A 16,494-nucleotide genomic window follows, 5' to 3' on the forward strand; every position below is an offset into this window, starting at 1 on the left:
AGATGTAAAAGTTGCTCTCATCAGAAAAGAGGACTTTGGACCACTGAGCAACAGACCAGGTCTGTTTTTCTTTAGCCCTGGTAAGACGCTTCTGACGTTGTTTGTTGTTCAGGAGCGGCTTGACAAGAAATACGACATTTGAAGACCATGTCCAGGATCCGTCTGTGTGTGGTGGCTCTTGATGCACTTACTCCAGCCTCAGTCCACTCCTTGTGAAAGTCCCCAACACTTTTGAATGGCCTTTTCCTGACTATCCTCTCCAGGCTGCGGTCATCACTGCTACTTGTGTTCTTTTTCTTCCACACTTTTCCCTTCCACATAACTTTCTATTAATGTTCAGCACTTTGTGAACATCCAACTTCTTTTGCAATTACCTTTTGAGGCTTTCTCTCCTTATGGAGGGTGTCAATGATGGTTTTCTGCACAACTGTCAGGTCAGCAGTCTTTCCCATGATTGTGATTCCTACTGAACCAGACTGAGAGACCATTTAAAGTCTCAGGAACTCTTTGCAGGTGTTATGACTTAATTAGCTGATTAGAGTGAGACACTTTGAGCCTAGAATATTGCACCTTTTCACAATATTCTAATTTTCTGAGATTGTGGATTTGGGGTTTTCATGAGCTGTAAGCCATAATCATCACAATTATGACAAATCACAGCTTGAATTATCTTGCTTTGCATGTAAAGAGTCTATCCCATATATTAGTTTCACCTTTTAAGTTGCATTACTGAAATAAATGAACTTTTGCACGATATTCAAATTTTTCAGAAGCTGAACATGTCCAGCAGCATGTTTCAGCTTACATGGATGAGACCATCCATTTAGCACTGGTAGGGGTGATTAAAATAATCAGGTTCAGTTTTTAATTATGCATGGAAAATCTGTAACTCAAAAAAAACAACAAAAAAAAACAGTTTACTGTAACTGATTATAAAGAGTGAGCTGGAGTTTGGATTCCATTTGTTATTTGTATTCAAATCTACTAATACATTTAACACTCCCACCCCCCCCCCCCCAGACTGACAATGCTGCTGTCCGCTGTATCCTGACCCGTTCCTTCAGGGTGGTGTCTTAACTGATACAGAAGCTGTGTTACTGCCCAGATCACCAGGTGAAAACAGAGGAAAGAAGCCAAACAAAAGAAATTTAATTTTTATTATACTAGCAATGGTGGCAATCAGTGACTTATAGCAGGAAGGGGTTAACATCGGGGGCGATCAAAGGGTTAACTGTGTGCTGTGTGTGTTTTACTTGGGAAACATGCTGCTGTGTATTTCTTTGGTGTGCAGAGAAATACACAGCAGCATGTTACTGCTGACAGGAGGGAGACCTGTGTTGTTCACACACAGGTCTCTCGACCTGTGTTGTTCACACACAGGTCTCTCCCCTGTCAGTGTTATTCGGCAACCGCCGGGTGCCGGCGGAGAATCTCCAGCCAGGACCCGGTGACTGACATCCGTAGCTACCAATGGCGATGCGGGCAAGGCTGTGCACACACCCCCTTCCCAGAACTGCAAATCACATATATATACACGTGAGTTTGCGCAGCCCTGCCGCCCTGTATCAGTATTTCTGCTATAGGGCAGCGGGTAACTGGTTAAAGTGGAACTACTCTGCATCTGAGCACCACAAACCAAAATCACTATTTAATTTATTTTTAATATTCAAAGTAAACTCCCCCATCCATCCATGCTTTATTTGGCTGAGAAATTACTTTGAACACCCCCCTTCTAGCATTTCTGGTTGTGGCCATTTTCAGTAAGGGCAGTTGATTCATGTAGAATTTACTTCCTGGCATCCATCTGCCCTTAGCTTAGGCAAGCAAGCAGGTGGGTGTGCTTAGCCGAGAAAACCCCTCCTCCCCTCTTGAAGACTCCTGGGATGTATGACATCATTTGCCTATGCATGGAAACCAGGAAGTAACTGAAGAAATGTGAAAAAAGAAGTTTAAAACAAGTAAATATAATATACTTTCCTATCTATTTATTATGCTAGCAGCTAGCAGCATAGAATTAATAATAGTCATTGTTAATTGTTAGTTTGATGAAACCCAATCTGCCCTGGAAGTTCCGCTTTAAGATTTTGTCTATTTTTGGCTTATCACTGGTTTACTGGGAGTGTATGTCCTGAAGCCTATGCTGTGTAGCTCCCAATTTGTCTCTGCTTCTTGTTGATCCAGGGAATATCCGATTGCCTCTCAGGGGATCAGGAAGGAATTTTTATCCCTGCAGGAGCAAATTGGATCATGCTTTGCTGGGTTTTTGTTTTCCTTCCTCTGGATCAACTGTGGGTATAGGATTATAACTTTATTTTTTATTTTTTTTTAATGGTTGAACTGGATGGACTTTTTTCAGCCAGACTAACTATGTAACCATAACTTTTAAACTTCCAGAGCAGATTTGAATTTGAGTGGTGTTGAGATAAACTTCAGGCTTTGTGTGTGAGATAAAGCAAGAAGTCTGAAAAGTGCGTGCATTTAGAAATTCTTGTCCTACATCAAAAGAACATATTCTCAGATCACTAGATTACAAAAAGGGAGTGGGTTAAACTTGTGTACAAGCGCTGCTCAAACTGTTTTTCACTGTATAAATCCTGAACAATAATAATAATAATAGTAACAGCAATGCCTAGATGAAAACTCAAGTACTGAGCAGGTTGGTTGTGCTCCCATATGCATTACAATGTTTCATTTTCAATTTTGACTGAAGTATATCTTTACAATCACAATGGAAAAAAATCCAGGTGTAAATAACCTATTTCCATTACAATATTATCTTGTAACAAGTGCTACTGCAACCCAGTGGGAAATAAAACTTGCAGTTACGCTCAATCAGGATATTTCAAAGCCCATTTTCTGGTCTACTTTTGTATCAGACTGGCACCACAACAGTTGTTTTCGTATAAACTTAAAGTGGTACTAAAATGCTAGACATTTTTACCTTAATGCGTTCCCTACATTGAAATAAACATGCCCCTATACCTTTCTAAGCCCCACCATCCCCAAACACTTACTTGCAGTGCTTTGTCACTGTCACCAGATTGGGAGCTTTTTTACTACTTTCCTGCTACCCCTACAGGGGCCACTGGTAATAGCAGGTTCTTCACAAATAGTATAGAAGCTGCCCACCACCACATGCACCAGTCTATGCACTCCAACTCCAGCTCAGTCTAGGGGATGTCCTTTTGAAATGTATTGCTTGAAGAACTTTAAAATGAAGAAAGTAAAGAATTGCAGGACTATATTCCCACAAAGCACTTTTTCTCTAGATGGAAGTCCTATATAGAGTGTACCTTCTCCCCATCCGAAATCTCATCTTTGATGATCTCCTTTCAATATACAGAGTGGTATTGTAAAGCAAATTTAACAAACTCTTTGGACAATTTAAAGCAGTTACCATAGATTGTGACACAAATCTTGCTCAACCTGTTTTCATGTGCTAAATTCTACATATATTGTGACCTGCTCTATCCTATCTTTTTGTATTACTTTCTTTAGATTTAACATATAAGTAGTTTACTTAGGAATTCTTTAAGCATCCAGTTAGTCTTTTTTTCTCTTGTTCTATGTGTGAAAACCCACTTTTAAAGTGGTGTAAATTCCTAGACATATCTCCATTTTATATGTATGTATATATATTCTTTATATACTGTATTTCTTCTACATCTCCCACCAATTTGGTTCTGTATCTCATGGTTACTTAGACATGGTTAATGGTGGATGATATTTCTATAGAATACCTGTATAGTATGCAAAACATAATAAACAAATAAAAAAAAAAGGAAGAAGCGTTAGGGCATGGGATTCTCCAAGACTGCACAGTAACAAAGGACACTCTTCTCTAAGCTTACACTCCAGGATTCTGTTGAGGACTAGGGAATGGTCAGTATTCTGAGACCCTATGGGAGCCATCTCAGTCCATACCTACCTCTGGCAACCACATACCAAAAATGCATCAGTCATCAGGAATCAATGCAGGGTCACTACACACAAGTCCCAAAGACAGCTGCCACCTTCCAGCTTCCTCTGGGCATGGTCCAGTGAGGGAGCCAGTCCTTCTTTAGACCTGTTCCCTTGTGGTGAAGTTCTACAGCCAGTTCTTCAGGAAAATCACTCCAGGCTCTCAGCTCTGCCACAGCTCGGACCTACAAGAACAGCAACTCAGTCTACGGGCTACTTCCTAGGGCAGCAGCCCTAGAGGCTTTTGGAACCCTACCTATCGATGAAAGAACTATCTCCCCAGGTCTTCAGACTATTTACCAGCTCCCCAGCCACCTTCTGGACACTCCTTTCCAGGGATTGGCTAAGCCAAACTAAATATTCAGGTTGGTCATTTGAATCTCCTCCCCCATGTTCTGGAAGCTTATTCCAGAGGCAGGGGAAAGAAATCAAACTCCCAGCCTGTGAAAGCCTGAACAGGTCAAAACAATCACTGTTCCCTTGACAGCAGAAGGAGCCAAAAACTAAATTTGCCTAGCATCCTTAGCTAGGAAGGTACTACATCTGATCCTCCAGGCTGTAGATAAGGGCACTATGGGCAGCGGAACAAGAGGCTCTTGTTGTCATCAGTCAAATTGTGGAAAGGAAGAGTAAGCAAGGGCATGGCTTGCTGGGTGCAGTGTATCTATGGATGCAGACAGCACCAGCCAGGAGAGTGTATGCACAGGTGTCCCCTAAGCAGATGGCTAGTTAAGGAGACACCCACAAAGAATCAGGGGGTACCAATGGCTTGGGGACCATCCACAGGAGAACAGAAGAGACAGGTTTAATAAAAAAGAATCATCATATATTGTACATGTTGACCTACTCTTCAAATAACCTGTTTAAATAAATAATTTGTTTATAGCTGTCTGCACTTCCCTATCTCTGTGATCCCCAGTACTAATTTATTGTCCTGGTGTCAATAAGATTCAATTGTGCTCACCCCTGAAAGGGCCATTGGATTCCACAGGTCTTTCCCCAAGGTTACTGTAGTGTAGAGGTAGCCAGGCACACAGCAACAGTCCACTCACTGTGGCTCAATAATCAGTCCAGGGGATGTCTTTTTTCAATTTTTTTCTGAAAACTTGTAACTGGAGAGGACAATGGGTTATGCGGTACTCCAAAACATCAAAATACAGAGTTTGCAGAGGACACTTTCTCTAGGTGATAGCAACAGAATATTTAACTCCCAGGTCAATTTTAGGCACAGAATTTTCAGAGGCACCTCTCTACTAGGTGGTAGCAACAGTCTTTTACTGTATTCCCAGGTGTAGACCAGAAGAATATTGGAGCATGTATAGGACATGTAAGTAGACTAGAACAGTCTAAGTTTCCTGAAGCTGATGAGCAAATAATAGGTCTGGACAGCTATTAGGAGCAGACTGGAGCAGTCTGGATTCTTGCAGCAGATTAGCACATTAGACACACTGGAGCACTTTTTAGCATCCACAGCTGGAGACCATAGGTACACTGCAGCTCAGGCGATTGTGTTCTACTCACTTATCCCAGCAGAAGCAAGGCCAAGGGCTCGATCCAGAGAAGGGAGTACTCCAGCAGCCACTCAAGAAGGCTTCAGAGCTTAACAGACACCTGAAACACATGGTTCCCCTTCCTTCAGAGGAAGTACAGATCTCTCTGAGCTCCTGGCAATTTACCTGCCTCCCGCCTATCTTCTTGGCCCACCTCCCCTGGGATTGGCTGGGGCAGCCTTAGCATCTGAATTTCCCAACCTGAGCTCTGGAGAGTTCTCAACAAGCTCAGGGGTAATCAATCAAATGCCCAGACTATGGCGCCAGAAGAGGCCAAAACAGCAGATCACAGCTCCCCTGGCTACAGAACAAGCCACACTAGCCACTTACCTAGCATCCTTAGCCTAGGATGGTGTTACTCATATGAATTTTGTCCTGAAGTAAAACTCCACTTTTATTAAAAATTGATATAACATATACATTTACTACAATAGCCACTTTGTAAAATTACAGTTCTATTTCACTACGAAGTCATATCATTTTCTAAAACAGACAGAAAATATAAATATTGGTTCTATGTAACCATGACAACTTTGGTTTGCCTTGGACTACAGTCACACCGGCGATTTAGACCAATGCGCATTTTAGAGGCAATAATCTTTGGATTCCCATTACATCTTTTAGCAGTTAGGTGAGGCCACGGGCCCCATTCACTATGAAATGTCACTGGCGACCATAGGTGTTTACACTGTTTGCAGAGCCAGCTGGACCCTGACAATTTCCAATTATATGGAAGGAAAGCTCCTTTAGCCCTTTCATTGCCAGTGCTGTTTTTGAGGGGTTTTTTGCACTGTTTTAAAAAATAATTTTAGGCCTGAAGATTAGTTAAAACCTTCAAACACTATATATTCTCTAAAAGCAGACACCCTGAAAAATAAAGGCACACAATATTTACACAAGGGTTTATCAAGCCTAAAACTTCAGCCAATATAAATTAAAGTTAATTTTAGGGTACAAAAATGCAAAATATTACCCAGTGTTTGTAAAATATAAAAGATGAAGTTGCACTGATTAACTTCTTGCCGACCGCGCATAGCCGAATGACGGCTTCACCGCGGCCGGCCAGTTCTGAGTGGACGTCATATGACGTCCTCCCAGAACGCGCTCTCATGCGCGCCCCAGGGGGCGCGCACCCGGCGATCTCTGTGATCGCTGTGTCCTACGGACACAGCTGATCACGTGATGTGGTGAAAGGCCGATCCCACCGGCCTTTTACCACGTGATCAGCGGTGTCCAATGACACGCTGATCACAGGGAAATGCAAGTGCCGGTTCTCGGCTGCACTTTCCTCACGCTGTCAGATCGTGAGGAAAGTACTGCCGAGAACCGGCAGTTGTCAGAGCGGGGATCGGCACCGATCATCAGGGCACTGATGATCAGTGCCCTGATGATCGGTGCCCAGCAGTGACACCCGCATGTTCCGCCCAGCAGTGCGCCCACTAGCCCCGCCCACCCGTTCCCAGCAGTGCCCCCACCTGTGCCCAGCAGTGCCCCCACCTGTGCCCAGCAGTGCCCCCACCTGTGCCACTCTGCAGTGCCACCTACCTGTGCCCAGAAGTGCCACCTACATGTGCCCAGCAGTGCCACCCACCTGTGCCCACCCACCAGTGCCACCCACCTGTGCCCACCAGTGCCACCCACCTGTGCCCACCCACCAGTGCTGCCCACCAGTGCCACCCACCAGTGCAGCCCAGCAGTGCTGCCAGTCAGTGCCACCAGTCAGTGCCCAGGGGTTGTGCCAGTCAGTGCCGCCAGTCAGTGCCCAGAAGTGATGCCAGTCAGTGCCGTCTATCAGTACCCATCATCAGTGTCACCTATCAGTGCCACCTATCAGTGCTGCATATCAGTGCCGCCTATCCGTGACCCCTAATTAGTGCTGTCTATCAGTGCCGCCTATCCGTGCCACCTCATTAGTACTGCCTATCAGTGCCCTTTAGTGCTGCCTATCAGTGCCCATCAGTGCCGCCTATCAGTGCCCATCAGTGCCGCCTCATCAACGCAAATCAGTGAAGGAGAAAAAATACCTGTTTGAAAAATTTTATAAAAGAAACAAATAAACTTTTTTTTTTTTTCAAATTTTTTGCACATTTTTAATTTATAGCGCAAAAAGTAAAGCGCCCAGTGGCGATTAAATACCACCAAAAGAAAGCTCTATTTGTGAAAAAAAAAATGATCAAAATTTCATATGGGTACAATGTTGCATGACCGCGCAATTGTCAATCAAAGTGCGGCAGCGCTGAAAGCTGAAAATTGGCCTGGTAAGGAAGGGGGTATAAGTGCCTGGTAGGCAAGTGGTTAAATAGATACCCAGCAAGTCAAGTTTGCGCTCAGCTACAAAATGACATCAGTACCCTATACTTTTCTATGGGTTACAGGTCATCAGTTTAGAGTAACCATAAATATTGGCCCTAGAGTTATTCATGACAATATGTAACATCTGTATCTCAATCGACTGTTAAATAGATCACTGTTTAATTAGGATACTGTTAGCTGCTAGCTGTAAACCCACAGCAGTAAAATCAGTCTGTATATGCAGCAAAGCATGCTTCTTATACTCAATTTGGAACCTAAGGGGTTAGTCCTCTGCATTGTGTAAAAAGGCTGTTTGATCCTGACTTCTCTGATCCTCCCCTTTTTCTAGTGTCCCCCTCTTATCTCCTGATAAGACATATCGTGTGGAGCCACTCTGCACATGCTCGGTTTGGTGTGTATTGCTAAAGAGGTTTTTGTTTTTTTTTGGGAGAGTGCATGTGACCGACACAGGTCCAATCAGCACTTTCCAGACAGAGGTCAGGGGTTCTGCATCCTCCTGGAGCAAAATTAAAACTCCTTCTACAAGCTTTAACCAGTGCTTGGCTGGAAACTGATAGAAGTCACAAGACTGCTCTAGCTGCTGATGAGAAAAGGCATTTATCAGTTTATATTTCCAAAGATAATTGTGCTTCCATGTTCTGTGTACTGTGTGAGATCAGATATAGTGAATTAAGGGTCCTGGGTTTAGTAACACTTTAAAGTTTGCATTGTTTAGGATAATGTGATCAAGCTCTTATCTGATTTTGTGTGGTATAAATTCTGTGTGAATTTTCAAAAAAGACAGTTCCTGTTTGCACCTAAGCTAGTGTCGTCTAGTTCTTGGGTGCAATTTGCAGCCATAATATCTTGTTCCTGTGTTCCAGCGGCGAGGAAGCAGCTCTCCAGTAGAAGTACACAGGCAGGGTGCTCCAGCAGGTGCTGCACTCCAGGGGTCCCCTACAATGATTAGAAAGGCAACAGTTGACTTATAGAGTGCACACACACTTCCGATGACTGCATCTGCCAGCAGTGTGCGTAAAACCACCAACAACCACTGCTGTAGGCCTTGCTCTTCTGTCTTCTAGTTCAGTAGTAATCTTCCTCCTCTAATGCCCTCCCCGCCTCTGCCGCCCTAATCTTCCAGTGTGTGGCAGATGTTAATGGAACTGTCACGGGCACACATCAAGAGTGTTTGACTAAGTTTGTGCTTGACTAAATCCACCTAGCTTCTCCATTTATAGAAGCCATACTACAGCTTCTATGAATGAAACACCTTAAGTGAATAGAGAGGGATGACCTTTCAATCAGCCGCCAAACTGGTTAACTCAACTAAGGAGAATATGTGACATCTGATGAAGTGAAGATTGATCTAGTTGATTTAAATGAGAATGACAAGTGACACCTTACCAATGTGAGGAAAAATTGCAAGGAGGTAAAAAATGACTTATTAGAGGAAAACCGGTGAAACCTGACTAATGTGAGGTGGAGAAAAAAGGAGGAAAATCCTTGTGAGCGATAACCGAGCTGACTCGGGAAGTAGGATAAGAGTGGAAAAAATTACACCTGGCTTGTGAGGAGGAAATGAAGGAGGAGAAGGCAGTATGTCCTAAAATGCACATTATACAGGGGAGTGCTAGTCAACACTGGCAATACAAAACTCAAAGAAAATAGTATGTGTTGACAGCTTATTCTGCCTTCTACCTCCCCAAGTGTTACATTGACTCAAAATGTATAATGGTCTATTAACTCTCATGTCAAGTCTTCTGGTATATCCATATTTCAGTGTGTTATGTTGAGTTTTTTTTTATTAAGTTTTAGAGCAAAATGTATACAAAATGTATATAAAATGAAGTAATACCTCATATAGTACAGTGTAATGATATATACAGTACCTCACAATAAAAACAATAAATAGGAGTTATCCTAATAACGTGTGTCATTGAAAACATACATAAGGATAAAATTACAATGGTGTCCTTTACTTAAATGTAAAAATAATTCCAATAGTGATACAAAATGTTCAATAAACAGATGTGAACGTTATCCTGCTGCAGAATAAATTTGGGGCCAATCACATGCCTCCCTGATGGTATAGCATGATGGATAAGTATCTGCCTGTATTTCCTAGCATGGAGGACACCATTGATCCTGACCAAATCTCCAACTCCACTGGCAGAAATGCAGTCCCAAACTTGCAAGGAAACTCCACCATGCTTCACTGTTCTCCACAGAAACATATTATTTTACCACTCTCCAGACCTTCGTGAACATACTGCCTCCTGCTACAGCCATATATTTCAAATTTTGACTCACCAGTCCAGAACACCTGCTGCCATTTTTCTGCACCCCAGTACCTGTGTTTTCTTGCATAGCTGAGTCAGTGACATCATTTTTTGGCAGAGCATAGCTGGCTATAGTTACATAGTTAGTCTGGCTGAAAGAAGACAAAAGTACATCCATTTCAACCATTAGAGAAAAAAAAAAGAGTTATAATCCTATACCCACAGTTGATCCAGAGGAAGGCAAAAAAACTCAGCAAAGCATGATCCAATTTGCTCCTGCAGGGAAAAAAATACCTTCCTGATCCCCCGAGTGGCAATTGGATATTCCCTGGATCAACTTTACCTATAAATGTTAGTATCCAGTTATATTCTGTGTATCCAAGAACGAATCCAGGTCTTTTTTAAAGAAATCCACTGAGCTGGCAAGAACCAACTCTTGAGGGAGTCTATTCCACATTTTCACAGCGCTCACTGTGAAGAAACCTTTCCGTGTTTGGAGATTACATTTCTTTTCCTCCAGATGTAAAGAGTGCCCCTTGTCCTCTGTGATGGCCTCAGGGTGAATAACTGTATACCGAGTTCACTATATGAACCACTGATGTATTTATACATGTTGATCATATCCCCCCTTAATCTCCTCTTCTCAAGAGAGAATAAATTCAGTTCCTCTAATCTTTCCTCATAGCTGATCTCCTCCATGCCTCGTATCAGTTTGGTTGCCCTTCTCTGTACTTTCTCCAGTTCCCCAATGTTGTTTTTTTGAATTGGTGCCCAAAACTGAACTGCATATTCCAGATGAGGTGTTACTAATGATTTGTACAGGGGTAATATGATATCCCTCTCTCTGGAGTCTATACCTCTTTTAATATAAGAGAGGATTTTGCTCTCTATATTAACCGCAGCGTGGCATGGCATGGAACTAGGGAACTGAATGTTATTTGTACAACTATCATTGCATACAAGCAGCAGCAATTCAAACTACTTTCATACCTTATTCATTGCTGTAAATCTGATGACTAGGGTAAAACAATACAGAGCATTGAGAGTCAGCACCAAAATTCGACAACCACAAGTTTGATTAAAGGTTAGAAAAATTAGGTCAAATAAGCATTGTACCCAACTGTTAAATTTGAGCATTATTAGAGATCAAATATTTGAAACTGTTAGCATTTGTTTAAATTTAAACAGACAATATAGCATAATCAAAGTAGAACTATGGGCAAAACTTTTTTTTTTCATTTTGGATTGAGCAATGGATAGTTAAAACCCTTGTCAGACTTTTTTTCTCCATCTGTGTCACACTGTGGAGAATTAGTCAAACAGGAAGTGAGAGGAAATCCCTGCAAACCACTTGCCCTCCAGTGGATTTACCCCACTTCCTGACCAGGCCATTTTTTGTGTTACGGCGCTGCATTATTTTAACTGACAATTGAGTGGTCATGCAACGCTGCACCCAAATGAAGTTTACATCTTTTTTTCCACGAATTGAGCTTTCTTTCGGTGGTATTTGATCACCTCTGCAGTTTTTATTTTTTGCGCTATAAACAAAAAATGACCGACAATTTTGAGAACAAAAAACTATATTTTTGACTTTTTGCTATTAAACATGTCCATTAAAAAAAAAATTAATTTCCTCATAAATTTAGGCCAAAATGTATTCTGCAACATGTCTTTGCTAAAAGAAAATCCCAATACGTGTCAATTAATTGGTTTACTTGAAAGTTATAGAGTTTACAAATGGCAGTATATATACTGGGATTTTAATTTTTTTTAACTAGTAATGGCGGCGATCAGAGACTTATAGTGGGACTGAAGGACTGCGGCGGGCACTCTAACACTGGGGGGAACTGACTTGGTGTCACTGACATCCCCAGCGACACCAATACAGTGATCAGTGCTAATAAAAAGCACTGACACTGTAATAATGGCACTGGGCAGGAAAGGGTTAACATGTGGGGCAATCAAAGGGTTAACTGTGTCCTTTGTGCTGTTTTACTAGGGGCTGTGTGTTAGTGCTTCACTGTAAGCACACTGCTTTCCATGGCTGTGCTGTGCAGAGCCATGCAAAGCAGTGTGCATGAGCTGACAGGGAGGAGAATTGTTTTGTTTTCTAACAATTCTCCCCTCCGTCGGTAATGCTCAGCAATCACTGGGCGCCGGGACCTGTGATTGACAGCCGTGAACGGTGGCGTGGGTAGAGCGCACACGCCCCCTACCCGGAAATGTAAAGTCACGTATATATACGTGATTTTACGCACCCGTGCTGCCCTGTAGCAGTATATCTGATATAGTGCAGACAGGAAGCGGTTAAAGGAATTCCTTGGGTACCCCAAGGTCACCAGAACTGGTGTGCCCATTGGAAGATTTCTCCTCTATTACTTTTCTAGGGACAATACAAAATGTAGGTTTTTCTTTTATTTTCACTTTCAATGATAATGGTAAACAGAACAAATAGAGAGGGTGAATCTCCTTAATGAGAGTACAGACAGTAAAAAAAAAAAAAAGTATTGCCTTTAGTTCTACTTTAACAACTGTCCTTTAAAAATACAATAGCACTATTTTGTTCAATAAAGTTTGCTGTTACTGTTCCTGCCCACCTTCTACAGTACTGTGCAAATTTGTAGAGAAAAACAGGATATTAGAATGAGACAATTTCAGGTTTACATAACTAAATAGTTTACTATCTGTCTGTAATTGATATGGCCTCCTTTACCCTCTTAGGCATTTGGAGAACACTTTCTATCATTTTAATTTTTGCTGCAAAATCCATTTTTCTTATGCTAGCCTTCACAATGGCCCACAAGTTTTCTGTCACGTTTGTGTCTGGTGAATTTCCTGACCATTCAACTACTTTTAATTTGTATTGGGAAAAAAGTCCTTAGTTAACTTGGAATTGTGGCAGGGAGCTAGGTCTTGCTGGAACACTCCATCTCCATCAGAAAAACTGCCTCTTTCGTATTGGGGTCAATTTTACCATCAAAACACCTACATACCTATTTCAGAACACCTACACATCTACATCAGAACACCTACATAATGGATTACTGTACATCATGTCTTCAATGGGGTGAAGTATTTCTGGTCCATAAGAAGTAAAGCACCCCCAAAATATGACTTTTGGTGGGTGTTTAGGGGCTTGCTGGATGTGCTCAGTTTAAAGAGGTTCTCCAGGCAAGCACTGAACATAAAACTGGGTTTAGACTTAGAATATTACTTTCTTGTCCTGCTCCAGAGTCCAGTATCTTTGCCCATAACAACGGTTTCTTCTTCATAGTGGGTGTCAAGAGCAGTTTCTTAACTGGGCATCTGGCTCTGCGACCACAGTGAAAGAGTTGGTGGTGCACAGTGGAAGCATCCACATTAACTCCATGAGATGCAAACTCCCTTTTGATGCCCCCATTGGTCTTCTTTGGCTTTATGACACTAGTTCTTCTGATTAGACCATCATCCCTCAGCGTAGTTTTTTCTTCCACAACGTCCTTTCCAAGAAGTGTCCACAGACAATGTCTCTTGATACAGGTTCACAATCACAGTTGAAACACAACACCAATTGCATTTGCTATCTTCCAGGCTGTTAATTTAGTATTTTATCTCTCAAAACAAAGCACTTCAGACTGAAGTTAAATAGTGAAGAACAGATAAGCACCTTCTCAAATAAGTTTAGACATGCAGAAATCAATCTGCAGCAAGTTTAAACGTGCATGGGCCCAATATAGAACCTTGAAACAGTGCTTGCATACTTGTCCCAACTAATTTGCAAAGTATTGTACTACCATCTCCAAAATTAAGAAAGACCCTAATAATAAATGTAAAAAAATCTACCAGGTGATAAATGTGGGTTCTCACAGTGGCAGCTGTAGACATGAAAATCTGGGTGCACATGCAGAGACCCCACTACCAGAGTCCCTGAGAGGTATAAGTAACAGCTGGATGGCATAACTTTCTAGCACCTACCAATAATGATATGCAAGCTTTAGGTGGACAGTACTTTGGGGCTCAAAACCCTTATTTGCTGAAATCTTAACCATGCTTGATATTGCAACGCAATAGTTAATATTTTCAGACCTGAAAAAGAATGTTAGGGATAATCAACACGTCAATATCTTAGGAGAGTGCACTTCCTATATCTTTGGGATAGATATGCTACAACTCTGAAAGGCTACGATTTATAGCTTTATAAATTGTAGCAAAATGCCAGCTGTGTAAAGCAAAGCAAGGTGTAGTGAGGTTCCTGATTTCAACATCTCTTTTATGATTGTGAAAAAGTAAAAGTAATATACTGTATATCATCAATATATCAGTATGTCATGCCACATACACACACTAGAGGGCATCAGAGCTCTTCTTCAAACCTTTCTCTCCTATGCCTTTGTGAAAGGAGGAGCAGCATAAGGGTGTGTTGGGATGGAGATATTGTCTTCTGTAGGGTATGTGTTTTAGTGATGAAATCATCATTAGCCCTAGGGAAATGATGACTACTGGATATGCAAAACTACAGCAAGACATTAAGGAAACAGTGGTCATCAAATATTTATAGTGGATAGCCACATAATGAGCTGGATCTAAAATAAACAGGACAACACCTTCCATCCTTCCATCAATATTCATTGGACATTTAACTGCATGAACTAACAGGAGGAGCAAGTAAGTGTTTATGATTTCAGGCAAACAGAAGTATCAGCTTAGGTGCCTTCACTGATCTGCTGGTAGCTGTTACATAATTGTTGCTGCTTTAATTCAACATATACAATCATTCCAAAGATGTTTAAATGGCATTGTTGCAACATTATTTATGTCATGGATGGATACAGGTTACAATAGTAAAATCTACACAGCTTCATTTAAAACGGAACCAAAAATTTATATTTCTGTTATTAATGCTATTTATTAACTGATCACCAATAGTGATTAGACAGGAAGAAATATCTAGATTGCTAGTTGGCGTAATAAGCCAGAATTTTTAGGTCATGCCTTTAAATGTCAAAATAAATGCAAAATGTTTTATTGTCTGTTAGGTTTGCATAGTGAATCTGATTCACTTGTTTGTTGCCACAGATATTTTTGTTAACTTAAATCATGTTTAAATTGCAAACGTATGAATTAATGTATTTCTAACCAAACAGACATGTACTGTAAATCTGTGCTGATGGATTGAAACACCTACTGACTTTTAAATCTTACCACAGCACACAAGAAATTAAAAACTAGCCCAATGAGTCCACTCAATTATGTTTATCGGAAACAGAAGTATTGGTTATGGGTGAACTATTTAAAGCCTTGAATAATGAGAAGCTCTATAATGTAAAACATTCTGAGATACATGAACTTCACTACCTGCTGTCACCGGGGAATCTGGCTCTCCTATTACCAATACCAAGTATCAATATAAGTCTGCAGTTCCCGTACCAAGCCTGGTGGCACATTTTCAAGGTAAAATTAGCAAACAGGTACACAGTGCTGCTCATAAATTAAAATTTTATTTACAGCATAGAAGGTGCCAACAGTCATCTATCAATTATAATATCTCACAGTCAAAGTGCATAAGCAAACCATCAGCCATCCATCAACAAGGAAGCCCTAACACATTTCACATTAGAAGTGCATAAGCAAACCAATAGTAACCCATTAACAAGGAAGCTTAAACATATTTCCTACTAGCAGTGCACACACAAACCATCAGCCATTCATCAATATGGAAGCCTTCACACTTTTCACACTAGAAATGCATAAGCAAACACTCAGCCATCCATCAACAAGGAAATCGTATCGCATTTCACATGAGAAGTGCATGAGCAACCCAAAAGTCATCCATCAACAAGGAAGCCTTACAGTGTTTCCTACTAACAGTGCATAAGTAAACCATCAGCCATCCCTCAACAAGGAAGCCATAATGAGTTTCACACTCAAAGTGCATAAGCAAACCATCAGCCATGCATCCTCAAGGAAGCTTTAATGTGTTTCACAATAGAAGTTCATAAGCAAACCTTCAGCCATCCATCAACAAAGAAGCCTTAAAGTGTTTCACACTAGAAGTGCATAAGCAAACCATCAGCCATCCAACAACAAGGAATCCTTAACAAGTTTCACACTAGAAGTTGATAAGAAAATCATCAGCCATCCATTAACAAGGAAGTCTTATTGCATTTCACATTAGACTTGCATAAGCAACCTAATAGTCATCCATTAAGGGAACCTTAAAGTGTTTTCTACTAGCAGTGCACAAGTAAACCATCAGCCATCCCTCAATAAGTCCCTCAATAATAAGCCATACATGTTGCAGTCTAGAAGTGAATAAGCAAAAAATCAGTCATCCATCAACAAGGAAAAATTAACGTATTGCACACTAGAAGTGCATAAGCAAACCATCAACCATCCATCAAAGAAAAAGCCATAACAAGTTTCACGCTAGA

At 41.2% G+C, this 16,494-nt stretch overlaps 1 protein-coding gene across 1 annotated transcript in view; it reads left to right on the forward strand.

Moving 5' to 3' along the window:
* Positions 1-14,462: 14,462 nt before the first annotated feature.
* LOC149468551 (calcium/calmodulin-dependent protein kinase type IV-like) overlaps positions 14,463-16,494 on the forward strand; it is a 106,338-nt gene continuing 104,306 nt past the window's right edge. The window contains exon 1 of the mRNA XM_089670095.1: positions 14,463-14,728. The gene's annotated coding sequence lies outside the window, so the exon portion shown is untranslated. The remainder of the gene's footprint in view (positions 14,729-16,494) is intronic.

Source organism: Staurois parvus, unplaced genomic scaffold (assembly GCF_062004578.1).
Source record: "Staurois parvus isolate SC_StPar_1 unplaced genomic scaffold, SC_StPar_1.0 ptg000086l, whole genome shotgun sequence".
NCBI classification, from domain to species: domain Eukaryota; kingdom Metazoa; phylum Chordata; class Amphibia; order Anura; family Ranidae; genus Staurois; species Staurois parvus.